General features: G+C 36.9%; 1 protein-coding gene across 2 annotated transcripts in view; it reads right to left on the reverse strand.

Moving 5' to 3' along the window:
* The window catches only part of LOC150095258 (uncharacterized), a 512,519-nt gene extending 503,432 nt beyond the window's left edge, over positions 1-9,087 (reverse strand). For both annotated transcript variants that reach the window (XM_090410467.1, XM_090410466.1), the window contains exon 1: positions 9,020-9,087. The gene's annotated coding sequence lies outside the window, so the exon portion shown is untranslated. The remainder of the gene's footprint in view (positions 1-9,019) is intronic.
* Between the last annotated feature and the right edge of the window lie 4,941 nt (positions 9,088-14,028).

Here is a 14,028-nt window from a genome sequence, read left to right on the forward strand (position 1 = left end):
GACAGTGCCATAGCATGAGAATTTGGAGGGGAAAGATGTTGCTGATGCGTGGGACGTTGTTAAAGAGTATTTGAAGAAAGCAGTATCAGACTGTATAGCCACAGTCAGGAGGATAAATCCAATAGGAATGAGATGAATGAATATCATTATTAAGCAGGGAAAAGATTGTGGAGGGAATATAAATAAAAGGTGGTCAGCATTTCCATGAGAAGTACAATGTACAGGCAAGAAGGCTGACCAGTATGGTAAGGAAGGCTAAAGCTAATTATGACAGGAAGGTAGCTGGTGAGTCCAAAAGAGATTCCAAGGAGTTTTTTCTTTTTCTCGCTATGTGGCAAGTAGAAGGAGAAATGAGTAAGGAAGGATGATTTTAAAAAGCTTGACGGTAAGGAAGTAACAGAAGCAAATCGAATAGTTGAGTTATTAAGTAATTATTTTGCAGTGGTGTATCATCTTGGTTGCGATGTTGCAGTGTCAGAGGTGACACTGACTGATGGGAGAATAGGACTAAGAAAGAGAGGTGTTTAGGATATTGCAGAAGCTTAATGCGAACACGGCAATAGGATTGGATGGTCACACTGCTCTGACCAAGCTTTAAATAGCTTTAATTTAAGCCTCAGTTCTGGTCAGGTTTAAAAGGAGTGGAAAGAGGACAAAATAATTCACTGCATAAACGAAGCACAAGACAGAAGTAGCAAGTTATAGGCCAGTCAGTTTCTCAGTACTGGCTAAAGTACTGAAGAAGTTACTAAAAGTCAGAATTTAGGACTGGGTGGATGGAAATTTATTTAGTTTTTATATATATCACAGTGAAGTTTGATAAAGGAAAAGCTTACTCGGCGACACGGATGGCATCTGCAAAGGAATATGACAGTATTCATAAATTGGAGCAAATAGGAATGGATCTGAAGTTGGTGATCGGATTGGGGTGGATGATGGACAGATATCAGAGAGTGGTTTATGGAGAAGTTGAGTTCAGAAGAAGGCAGAAGTCCCGAGGTGGTACCTCACAGCTTAGTACTTGGTCCTGTGTTGCTTAATTTGTACATCAATGACATAGGAAATAATATGATGGGAAATATCCAGTTTGCTGATGATGCAAAATTGGGAAGAGCTATTGTCAATGAATGATGTAGAGATCTTGCAATATGATTTATATAAGCTGGGAAAAGGTAAATGGCGGTCAGTTTAACGTGGCCGAGTGTATAGCGATGCACTTTCAGAGGATGAGACCTCATGCTGTGTACTATACTGATCGAAATAAACTTAGGCAAGTTAATGAAGCCAGGAACTTGGGGATGAGAGGATATTGCAAAGGTGACCAAAATCACATCAAATTGCATGGTTTTTGAACACACTGATAAGCAAGGATATGGAACTTATTTTTCCCCTTTATAAGGCAATAACTTGACTACTGCGGAGAGATCTGGTCACCTGGATTCATTAGTGATGAAGTGGTGGAGAGGATTCAGAACCAACAGATTGTTGCAGGAATACTCCCTGTGAAGATGGATTGAAAGTCTGTGGGCTCCAAAAGCTAGTTGCTAGGCTTCAGTGAAGAGATATGATAGAAGCATATAAGTTATTAAAAGTGCTTTATAGGACTGACCCTTAAGTCTTTTTTGGTATAGTGCAGGAGAGGAGAGAATGAGGCAATTAACCTTGAAAATTGTACAAGAGTGTGGTTAACAAGAGTAATTGGACTAATCATAATAATAATAATTATTATTATATAGCCTTTGTAGCTCAGCGGAAGTGGAGTGTGCCATCCACTGTGCTAGACCACCTAAAGAAAGGACGTCATAGATTCAATTCTACTTGTCTACTACAGGAACTTTTAATAGTCTTTTATCTACCGTTTCCAGAGTTAGTCGATCTCTAGCACAGGCAAGCGGGTTTTTTCTCCCATAAACTGAAGAAAATCGACCGTAGAACCCATACTATTTTCAGATAGTAAACATACTGTTATGTTTAAGAACCGCGAGATGGCAGCACTTGTCAGCCGTCTCTCTTCACCAGATGTTTTGTGTAATTAGTGATAATCTTCGGACAGCAATCTCTGATTGGCTACCGGTAGAGATGAACCGCCCCTCAGTCCCCAAAAGTTAGATAGGGCTAAAACGCCTTTGGCTGCTTCCTACAGGGAAATAAAAAGGGTTAACTGATTCTTTTAGCTGATATTATTATTATTATATGTCTTTTTTTTTTTAATGAAAGAAATCTTTGTATAGTTACTACCTGGCCTGTTGCAAACAGTTTAATTGATTTGTTTATTTTATTAGAGAAATGTTTTCACCTCGAATTGGTTACTTCTGTGATTTAAAAAATAATAATAAATTGAGAGAAGAATATATTGAACTTTACAACGAGGTTTTCATGTTAACAAAGAATTGAATTCTTGTTTACACAACAAGCAATTTTGTTTTCGTTTTCGCTGCCATGCTTTATGCCCCGCCAAACAGTATTGCTGTTGTGCGAAGTTGTATTTCCGAAAAGGAAGTTGATACATTGAGAAAGAAAAATAGAACAGTTCTTGTGTGGTTTAGGAATTGGTTACTAATTAAGCGGAAAGTTGGAAGTTTAAGGAAGAAATATCATGAAGACCACCAAGAAAGTACGTCATAGGTTCAATTCTAGTTGCCGACTACAGGAACTTTTAATGTCTTTTATCGACAAGGTTCCCTGGAGGTGTCACATAATAATAATCTTGAAGAGAAAAAATAAGAAATCTTGTTGATATTTATATTCTCAATGTTAACTTTGTTGGATATTTTCTCTTTAAATTATAAGTTTCATTTATAATGCTGATTACACACACACACACACACACACAGTTTACTCCCATGCAATACCTAAATTTACACTAATATGAATTCACTTTATCTCTCACTCAATCTCTTTAATACTTAAGTTAAATTATTTTTGTAATAATATCCCTGATTCGAATCTGTGTTATTAATTAAAATGTTAATAAACCCTCTCTGGTATACCACGACCAACAGAACTGAAAGGTAGCTTGTCAGTATTTGTCCATCTTCAACATCTTTGAATTTACACAACCCGCAAGTGAGACAATACTAATTGGGTCAAATAAATAGCAACTATTATAGTTCTGTTATTATTTCATTCTGGTGATAAACCAGCCATAAAAACAGTCGTTTTCCGTGTAACGTCTGGAAAAATTCTTGCAAAAAAAAAAAAAAAAATCACATCATACAACCGCCTACACTGATTATTGGATATTGAATAGATCCTTTATGTGGCTAATTTTACGCCACATAAATAAAAAAACAAAAAACAAATAGCAGAACCGATAACAGGTGTTGCTCTTTATTTATTCGCACAACTTGTTTAGCTTGGGAATAAGTGAGGAGAAAGATCACTGTGATCCTGTAGAACAGGGAAAGCAAATCAGTCACAAAGAATTAATGTGTCCCTACGGAGGGGGGGGGGGAACCGATATAGCCTGCAATCAGAAAATTCTAAGATTTTAACTCGCAGGGTTTGAATCCAGCAGTGTTCATAAAGTTTTGTGATTTTCTTTAGGTAGGAGGTGAATTTCATCCAGTTTCAGACTTCTTCCACATTTGTTAGAGCCTGGCTTGGGAAGTTTCATGTTTGTTCCGGATTATGTATGCATTTTTATAAATATAAAAATATATATAATTAATTAAAAATAAGCAGTAAGAAAATATCAAATTCTTTGCCCACTCACGGTACTGTAGTTTTGCAGCGTATGGTATGTAGGAGTGACTTAAAAAATACTCATTGATAATGGTAGGAATTTGGGGAAATTTCATCTGCTTCAGGTCTTAATAATAGAAAATAAAAGGAAAATAAACACCCAGTGTTTATGGTTTTCATCTGTAGAAACCGCATTCCTAACTGAACAAAAGGAATAAAATTTATTTATTCCTTAGGTTCAGTGATTTTCTGAACATAAGGAATTATGTTCGACCATACGTCTAAGTCGAAATGGTCGACCCATTTGGCCGACCAAAAGCCTGAGGGTTCGAATCCCACCATGGACATAGGGAAAAGGGAATTAGCAACTGTACTAACGCCTTCTAGCAGAAAGCCTCACAGATAACCTCCTATGAGATACAGGAGTGCCCATACGGCGTCCACTGACGTCACGTGAATAATTAAAAACGAACTGGAAAATTGAGTTTAATTTATCACAAAACAGTTATAGTTTCTTCACCTTCGTGTCGGGAATAATCTTACCCTGGTTTATCTTCCATTGATGTGACTGCATTCTGAGAACGATGCCACGTGTACTAGCTGATGACCACTGGGAGAGAATCTATTCTAGTTCTACTGGACACTTCCTAACACCACAACTTATGCGGCAGAGAGTGATAAATTCAAAGGTACTTCTACGGCGGTACGCGAACGACAGACACAGAGACACTTTTTACTGATTTTCATCATTAAAGAGTTATTTAACGGCCAGAAAGATCGGGTATATGGCTCGAATGGTCGCACGGCGCGTGTCATGTCACCCAAGATTCAGAGAAGTCATCACCCCCCCCCCCACGTCAAGACACCATGCTGGAACCTGTGGTACCCTGAACAACGTTTGCAGTGGACCTTCCAACAGTACTCATCCCTTCCACACAAGACGAAGACCACAGAACAGTCGTTGGAGGCGAATGTACCTGAGCACATATCCCCATCTGATTGACTGTCTGGAAGTCCCGATCTAAATTAGTTGGACTTGAGAGAGTAGCCTGCAAGAAACAACACCACTGCATCATCAGCCTGCAGGTGGGATTGCAGCGAGCAGTGGCAGCGTTTCCGTTGGATGTCTTTTGTCTTTCCGTTGGATGTCTTCTGTCTAAAGGCAGAAGGGGACATTTCGAACATTGAGAGCCGCTATATGCACATTATACATGTGGTATGTATGTGCTAAAAGTTGTAAATGATTTACTGATAGATTAAAGGTTCATGCGCTGTTCAAGTTGTAACAGTATTTATGACTAGACTGGGAAATAAAATAATATTAATAAATATTGTTGAATCTATTTAAAATGTTATTTTTATTTATTTATATTGAATTTGTTAAAATCTCCCTCTCTCTCTCTCTCTCTCTCTCTATATATATATATATATATATATATATATAACGGCCAGAAAGATCGGGTATATGCCTCGAATGGTCGCACAGCACGTGTCATGTCACCCAGGATTCAGAGAAGTCATCACCCCCACGTCAAGACATCGTGCTGGAACCTGTGGTACCGTCCCTGAACAACGTTTGCAGCGGACCTTCCAACAGTACTCATCCCCTCCACACAAAACGAGGACCACAGAACAGTTGTTGGAAATTAGAATTTAAGAACATCAGAACTATAACCAAGATTCTTCACTTCATTACATTGAATTTGATCATCTGTTTCTTGAAATACTAGGCTTTTTTTCTAAATATAAGTTTACCGGAACTCTACCATCTCATCTCATAACACAAGAAAATCGAAACATACCAGGCCTTTGAAGCTCTCGTTCTTTTACTTTTTACAAATGGATATTATATATATCAAATGGAAATAAAACATTAAACATTAAAGCAAGGATGAATAAAAAGTTAAAAAAATGCCTTCATTTTCACAATAGCATCCAAATTGGTCTCATCACACTAGGGTTGCCATCTTCACGAGTTCGTTTCTTACTCTTCGTGTCTATTGTTAGATGTCTGCCTTTCAGGAACCACGAATTGGCGTATGGTAAGGGTTGAAAAACAGGCAGAGGAGGCCCAATCAGCTGTTGATGAACAACAGTATACTCACGGTCTTCATTTGTAGAGAAGCTCTTGTCGGTGTGATAATCAGATTCATCTTGGAAAATCCACGCTCACATTCAGCAGTGGAAATGGGGATGCTGTTGATAGTGGTTATTAATTGCAATAGTGCAGCAGGCATTTTCTTCTCTGTGAGGAATTCACGAAAACCTCTAACAAGCTGTCGTTCTGGATTTCTTAGCCTCTTACACAAACTCTCCACTTCAGTCTCACCAAAAGTAACATTCCTTTCGGCACCGTCTGGCCAACATTCTGGATACAACACTTTTGTCCATTCTGGAATTTGCATCTCTTCTGCAGATAGAAGGCGATTTTCCATTCGCTGTTTCAAGCAGTCATAAAATTTTGTAGATTCAAAAGAACGATTCATTTATTGATCGACTGGTTACCCTCTTCTCCAAAGTCACTCCTTTAAAGTTCGATTTTCAACTGCTCGTACAGCTTCACGATAAAAAGGTCCGCTATTGACTTTCTTGCCTTGATATACTGCTATGAGCTTTGTAGAGTGTAATATCCCTTGTTTGTCGTTCAACACTAAGCTCTGACAATTATTGGAGAGCATCACACATCAATCCAAGATCCAAAACAAAATCAACACTTGATATTTTCTTCAAAAGGCTTTCATACATTACTCTTTCAGACTTGTCTCTGTTTTCATCTTGTTTTGCTCCTGTAAAATGAGCCACAAGTGCTTCATAATCTTTCCGCACCGCGGAAACACTTCTAAAACTAGAAGCCACCCAAAGTGTACTTAAAATTCTTCCAATTTTGAAGATTTCTTTGTCAAGATCTTCAACTACTTTGCCTAGTTCTCTGACATTTTTGGGTGACTGGTGATAGAGACAGTAAAATTTGTCAAGAAATGACTTGAAATAGTTGATTTGTTCTGGGAAGTCTTTTTTTACAACATCACCAACAGAGAGCTCGAGTCTATGGTAGGCATAATGCCAAACCAAAATGTGAGGATAACGTTCCTTGATCAAAGCCACTACTCCTTTTTTCATACCCAACATCACAGCTGCTCCATCACAGGCAATGGCAACAAGATTTTTCTTCAAATAATCATCATGAAACCCCAATTCATTAAGGGTATTCATCAAGCTATGGAAAATACCTTGTGTGGATACATTTACTAACTCTATAATGTCAATAAAAATATTTGTGTGTTGCTCCATATAAGGTAGCATTGTGCATATATATATATATATATATATATATATATATATATATATATATATATATATATATATATATATATATATATATATTATATATATATATATATATATATATTATATATATATATATATATATATATATATTATTAATGATGACAACTGCTAATAGTGGTGCTTTCATCGATCAAAAAGGTAATCTCACAGTTTGACTCTATTATTTTTTTTAAAAAGGATTCTTTTTCATTTCAGTTCCAATATGATTTGTTATATTTATACAGGCATTAGAATGTAGAATTCGACCCATGTCACTGCCATTCAATTCTTGGAGGTCAACTTCTGATTCAAAGTCATTGAAAACCTGGGTTTTCTTTGCAACTTTATATGCTGTTCTGAAGATTGTACAAGTGACTTCTTTCTCATGTTCAAATGCTTTTGAATAAGCTACCTCCAGGTTTCGTTCTTTTGCAGATTCTATAATTTTAGCGGCAGCAATGTGAGCTGAACTGTTCTTATGATCGTGAATTTTTTTACGTAGTGAAGCCATTTGATCTTTTTTTATTCCTACCATAATGAGAAATTTGAATATTTGTCCATGGGTTTGAAATATTCATAGCTTGCTTATTCCTTTCTATTCCCAAACTTGCGACTTCCTTACATATTTTACAGCCAATGTTTTTATTCTCCATCAACAGCCATTGATTTCTGTTGCAGAAATCAGCAGTAGAGTCCAACAGTCGGGTAGATCTTCTTGTGCGTCTTTACTCGTCGTTGTAGCAACCATAGCAGCCACATGTTTTATCCCTCCAGATTTTGTGTCATTGTCCATCGAGTCTGCTTTTGCCCCATAACTATCACTACACTTACTGTTCTCGAGCTTTAATGTTTTAGTTGCTGGAGCGGAAGAGAAAAATTGTGTTATTTTACTATTCATCGCCTAAAACTTGTGAAACTTCTAACCTCACTCACCCACGTTGTAAAAGTGCGACTCTACTTGCGTAGAGAACGCGTCTGCATGTATGCTTGTTTACATAGAAGTTCCGCTTCCGGTAACTACCGTAACATCCAGCAGACTATCGATTGTAATCGAAAACTTCAATCTTTGAGGTTCAGTGTCAACAACACAAGATGGCAGCGCTAGATTGGATGAACCAAAGATGACCCTTGATTTACGTTGCCAACGACCATAATTGAGAATTCAAAATGGAGGCAGTCCTAGTTTTGAAATACTTATAAAATATGTGTTTAGGGAGCATTAAAGTCCTAAAAGTTTATCGAAACGCGTTCCGGACCATTCCGGCTGAAAAAAATGTCTGAAAGAAAAAAAAAAAAAAAAAAGGAAAAAAAAGAAAAAAGAAAGAAAAAAAAAAAGAAAAAAATATATATATGTGCCTTCATCTTTTCGTTTACATTATAAATATCTAGTTCTTTTCTGATACCTGCATTTCTTATATGGTCTAATTTTGTGCATCCTTTAATTGCTCTTAAAAATCTTATCTTTACAGCTTGTATTTTACTTTTATCTTTCTTTTTAACAGTCCATGTTTCTGAACCGTACGTTAGATGGCGTTTTGTCGGATGATTAGCATTTTTGACACTTCGTACCATATTTTTCAATTTTAAGATTTAATCGAAGAAACAAACATCTTATTTCATTCTATTGTTCTTAACGATATTACCAATTTTTGAACTACCGTATGGGATCTATCCGTTTGAAATATGCACATAAATAAACTTCGATCGGCATAAATATACATACAAAGTATGTCCTGTGTTATTGAAATATGTATATCTGAATTCGCCTTGGCATGACAGTCTTAAACGCTTAGTAATAATTAACTTGATTGAATGATTATGCCGTAAAGAGAAAAGAAATAGAAATCATTAATTTTAAAAATGTTGGAAAACATAAAATGTAATCCATTTATTTAACGATGCAATCCACAATTTTAATAGGTTTCTTATGCATATTTACTCTTTGATATTATTCATTTAAAAAAAATTAAAGGTTTACAAATGATCAGTAATATCAAGAAATTCATACCTTATTATTCTTAACGATCTCTATCTCTTCTTGTTCTAGCATATAACTTCTTTCTACTCGAGGGTGCAAGGGTGTCTCTCAAGCTCGTGACTTCATGAAGATATCAGTATAATATTGAATGACGTTAAATTGATTCTTTTGTAACAAATTTGATAAAAGGGATACAAGCATTGTTATTTCGGATAACAAAATAAACTTGCATATGGATAGGAAAGATAATACAGATTCTTTTATCGGAAATATACTATTCTAATAAATAACGGATAGGAATACATCGAAGTTAGTGATCTCTTGTAGTACACTGTAGATAAATGACGTGGAATACCTTGGAATAATTTGAATTAGCAGAAAATGAGATAAAAATCCTCAAATTAAGATATCTTTTTTTAAAAAATTTCCTTTTCTTTTTATGAGTCTCTCTCTCTCTCTCTCTCTCTCTTTCTCTCTCTCTCTCTCTCTCTCTCTCTCTCTCTCTCTCTCTCTCTCTCTCTCTCTCTCTCTCACACACACACACACACACACACACACACACACACACACACACACACACACACACACACACACACACACACACACACACACACACACACAGGGCCGGCTCTACCGACGGTACGATACGTGCATTTGCACGTGGCGACAATTGTTTTGGGGAGACAAAATTGGCATAAATTATACGAAAAATAAGGGGGAGGGAGCGGAAAAATATGCTACTGACTGGGGGCGTCCCTGCTTACACACACACACACACACACACACACACACACACACACACACACACACACACACACACACACACACGCGCGCGCGCGCTCGCGCGCGCGAATAGTTCCTAACTTAAGATTTTTTTGCAGTTTCATTAATTTTTTTAACTTATTTTTTTTTTAATCTATGTAGGGCATTTATCTATGCCCTACATAGATAAATGTAGGGTATAAAGAGCATTCTGGGAAGTAAAGAACTTTTATCAGGGCTTTCCGCTAAAGGTGAGATAGCCGGTCTATGGATATGGCAAGGTTCCCCACTCTCGGAAACTCTGGTCCTTCATCCTGCAAACCAGCTAGAAGAACACCTACAAGTTACAGGCAATGCAAATAGGATTAACCGCACTTTCATATGCAATATAAGGTTCCTGTGAAGCCAGGTTGCTTGGCCATGAGATGCCATTGTGTTAACACGAAAGAAGATGAGTTGGATTTTATATACTGTATATGTTTTTGATTTCTTTTTTACACAATCTAGAAACCCCGTTATGGAGACTACAAATGGAACTTTTTCAAGCCGCTTGAGGCCTTCAGTATGAAGGATGGTGGCTGTGGTCTCCCAACAGGCGATAAAATTCAAGTCTGTTGGTTGGATAGCAATTCGCTAACCACTCGACTAACCAGGCTGGCAGCTGCATATTATGTTCCACTGGATGATACAATTAATATACTGTACTTGCTCGGCTAGCGCTCAAAAGAGAGCAAGACCAAGGCACTGAAACAAAAATGCACTCAGTTGAGACATTCCATGATTGATGGGCTCTTATATTGAAGTTGGGGGGGTGTTCCAATGCGTAACTACTCAGGTCCTCCCAATTTTAGATTTGTATTCCAGATCCTTTTCTGCCAAGATTCCGATATTTTATGGTCCCTGACTTCAGATTTCTAACATTTACAGGGCATAATCGAGTTTTCTATACTTTCTTACCTTCTAAATTTAGGTTCTGCCTCGAATTCTACGAGTCGGTTGTATATCTCAATGTTTATATTTCTGGACATTTACTAATATTTCTGTCCTTAACCTTAAAACCAATAGACTCGCATTCTTCGAGACCATTGTTTTTGAAGAAATTCTTGACGAAATTTCACTGTTTGTTCTCAAGCTAGTTTGTCTATTTTGGGGGAATAAAATCCAGAGTTATCGAGAAGGTTGGCTGCGAGAAGGCAACTGGCGGAGTTTGAAAGAAGCGTTGTGACGGGATGCCATGTTGCATGCCTATCTGTTCGGTGAAGTGTTGACAAATTTGGCCATCTCAGATCAATAATCATTGATACCATACCGTGAGATGGAAGTGCGTGGACGACAACGTAGTGGACGACTCACAACACTCACCAAACGTGACCGTAAGATGCTACGAAGGATAATATGTTAAAACTGCCATTCATCGGCCGCAGCATTGAATGCGGGGTTCCGACCATCAAATGGAACCGACCTATCTGACGCTTGTGGAAAGTATACCCCGTAGAATAATATGTCATTGCAGAGAAATGAGATCATACATTAAATAATTAAATAAGATGGTGAATGAACTATTCAGAACCAATCTGATGGAAGAATAACGCTTATGGAATCAATATATATATATATAATAATTTATGAATTATATGTCATTATTTTATTACTCATCTAAATATTGCCCACCGGAACACCTGGATACACGCATTAATAATTAAATACCGTCATATTTAGTATTTTGCCTACTATTAATCATATAAAAAGCACATCTTTAAAGATATTTTTCGATTATTGATGGAATGAAGGTATATTTATCAGGATGGGGGAGATAGAACGTATCTGATTTAGTAGTTTGTCAGTTTGATTTATAACTGAAATATTTAGATACATGGTATATGTGCCTCTATTTTTACTTTTTATTATTTTTATTTATTTTTTTATTTTTTGCCCGGTTCTTCATAAATGATAGGGAGGGTCTGTGTCTAACCATTGATTTATCAGTATCTCTGGAATGGTGGTCAAGATTTTAGAAACGGTTGTATACAAGAGTAGGTGAACAGAGAATCTACACTTTGCAATGAACATCATGGGTTTACTAACGGAAAGTCATGTTTGAGCAACTTGCTGATATTTTAGAGTGATGTTACCATTGAGTTAGACAAGAAAAGTGCACACCATGATACTCTGCTATGACATACAGCATAGAAAACTGCTGCAAAAATTGGAAAATGTTGGATTGGATTATAAAATATTAGTGATGATAAGATGGTGACTGATTGCTTTTTGGTGTAATGAGATAGCCAATATGTGGGATAAAACTGATCAGGCTAGGGAACTTGAAGATTTTGTACATAGGAAGTTGAAGTTCAAGGTCCATGCAGCTAAGATTGCAAATAATACTCAGAGGAAAATTGCAATGCTGAAACGATGCTAATGCACTGAAGAAAAAGCAAAGGTGGGTTATATGAAATGAAATTCAGATTATGAAAATATATTGAGAATTTGTAGTAAGTGGGGTGATATGATTCAGACACATGCTTCTGAAAGGATCATACAGGATACTAAGAGATAGAAATTTTCATTTTAAGTAGGGTATGGAGAGGCCATCCTTGGACATTAAGAATGCATGCAATCAAAAAGGTGAGAGCAGAATTTTGTCTGATAGAATATTATATGATTGGAATAGAATGCCATTGATGGTGGTGTTAGCAGTGTGAATGAATTAAAAAAAAAAAGGTATGACGGTTGGTGCAGGTGATATGTGGCCTCCAATTATGAGTTTTTGACTTTCTGTCTGTAGCCGACCAGAAGGATAACTGTTATAAGTTTGATTCTAGTTGTCGCTAGAAGAATTTAGTCGAGCTTTGGCAAACCATCACTATTTTTGTCTCCTGAAAACTGCTTTTAACACTGCAACTCAAGAGCATCAAAGCAGAAATTACACTATTTAAATTAAGGGGATAAATATTGTTTATATCGCCGAAATGAAGCCTATTGGCTCTTTATATTTAAGAAATTACACTGTTTCGGAGAAATAATATATAATGTTATGGTTAGGTATCTCAAGTGGCAACAGTTATCTTCTGTACTCTAATCGCTAGATGCTTATGAAACCAATATCATTCCTTGGCCAGAAATCGACGCCAAGAAAATTGGTTGCCCATTCATGTTCCAAACGTAAAGGAGGGGCAAACGCCCACATATATTCCTAGGTAAATGAAAAAGGCGTTAGAGAATTTCCATTACTGTGTTTATTACACAAAATCTGTACGCAATTATAATGTATAGCATTAATTAATAATTTCATTTAAATTGTGTTTCATTTATATTATATTTAAACAGAATTTGATTTTTCTTATGATTATCCCGAGAGACGAAGGATACTAACAGTAAAAAATGGATTGCAATAATAGGAATAAGTTGCAATAAGTTTGAGAATCACTGAACTAGATATTGATGATATAGTTCAAAATATGATATACAGGGTGTTCGGGATAAATTTGACATATTTATAATTAATTATATTTTTCCGTAAGTTACATGTATTAACACACACTTCTCTTCATTTAAAAGTTTGGACCCTTCTTCATTCATATACAAGATGTCAGAAAGGATGGATAGCTGGAACCCACCTGAATCATGGAAGAGAATAACTTGTATCATGATGATTCGTGCCCGCCATCAAAATAAGGATATTACGACTGCTGCCCAATGCTCCCTGAATACAGTAAAAACAATCAGGCATGAACTAGAGACTTGCAATGGTGACTACGAGGATGTAGCAAGAAGAAAGATCCCTAGCAGACGATCTGATTGCGTTCGTACAGCAGAATTCCTCGCAAATCTGCAGGAACAGGTGTTGAAGAACCCTGGCATTGGAATTCGGGCTTTGTTCGTGGAGTTGCTAACTGTAGTCAAGCCCTGGATAACAAGGGTAGCCAATGGTAGGCCGTATGTATGGCAGCAGGATTCGGCCCCTTGCCACACCTCTGGGAAAAGTCAAAAATGGTTGTCTGAAAATTTCTACGACTTCACCAGTCCAAATGTTTGGCCTCCAAACTCCCCAGACCTTAACCCCATGGATTATTTTGTATGGGGCGCAGTTGAAAAAGACACCAATCGCACTTCCAGTAATACAAAAGCCCAGTTAATGGATAAAATTAAAACAGTTTTTGCGGCCCTTCCCAGGGAGACTGTAGCATCAGCTTGTTCGAGGTTCCGAAGCAGAATTGAAGCTGTGATCGATGCTAATGGTGGTTATTTTGAGTAAATCTTGTTGATAGTATTGTAAT

Source organism: Typopeltis vanoorti, chromosome 20 (assembly GCF_054136105.1).
Source record: "Typopeltis vanoorti isolate ZY-2024b chromosome 20, IOZ_Tvanoo_1.0, whole genome shotgun sequence".
Taxonomy (NCBI): Eukaryota; Metazoa; Arthropoda; class Arachnida; order Uropygi; family Thelyphonidae; genus Typopeltis; species Typopeltis vanoorti.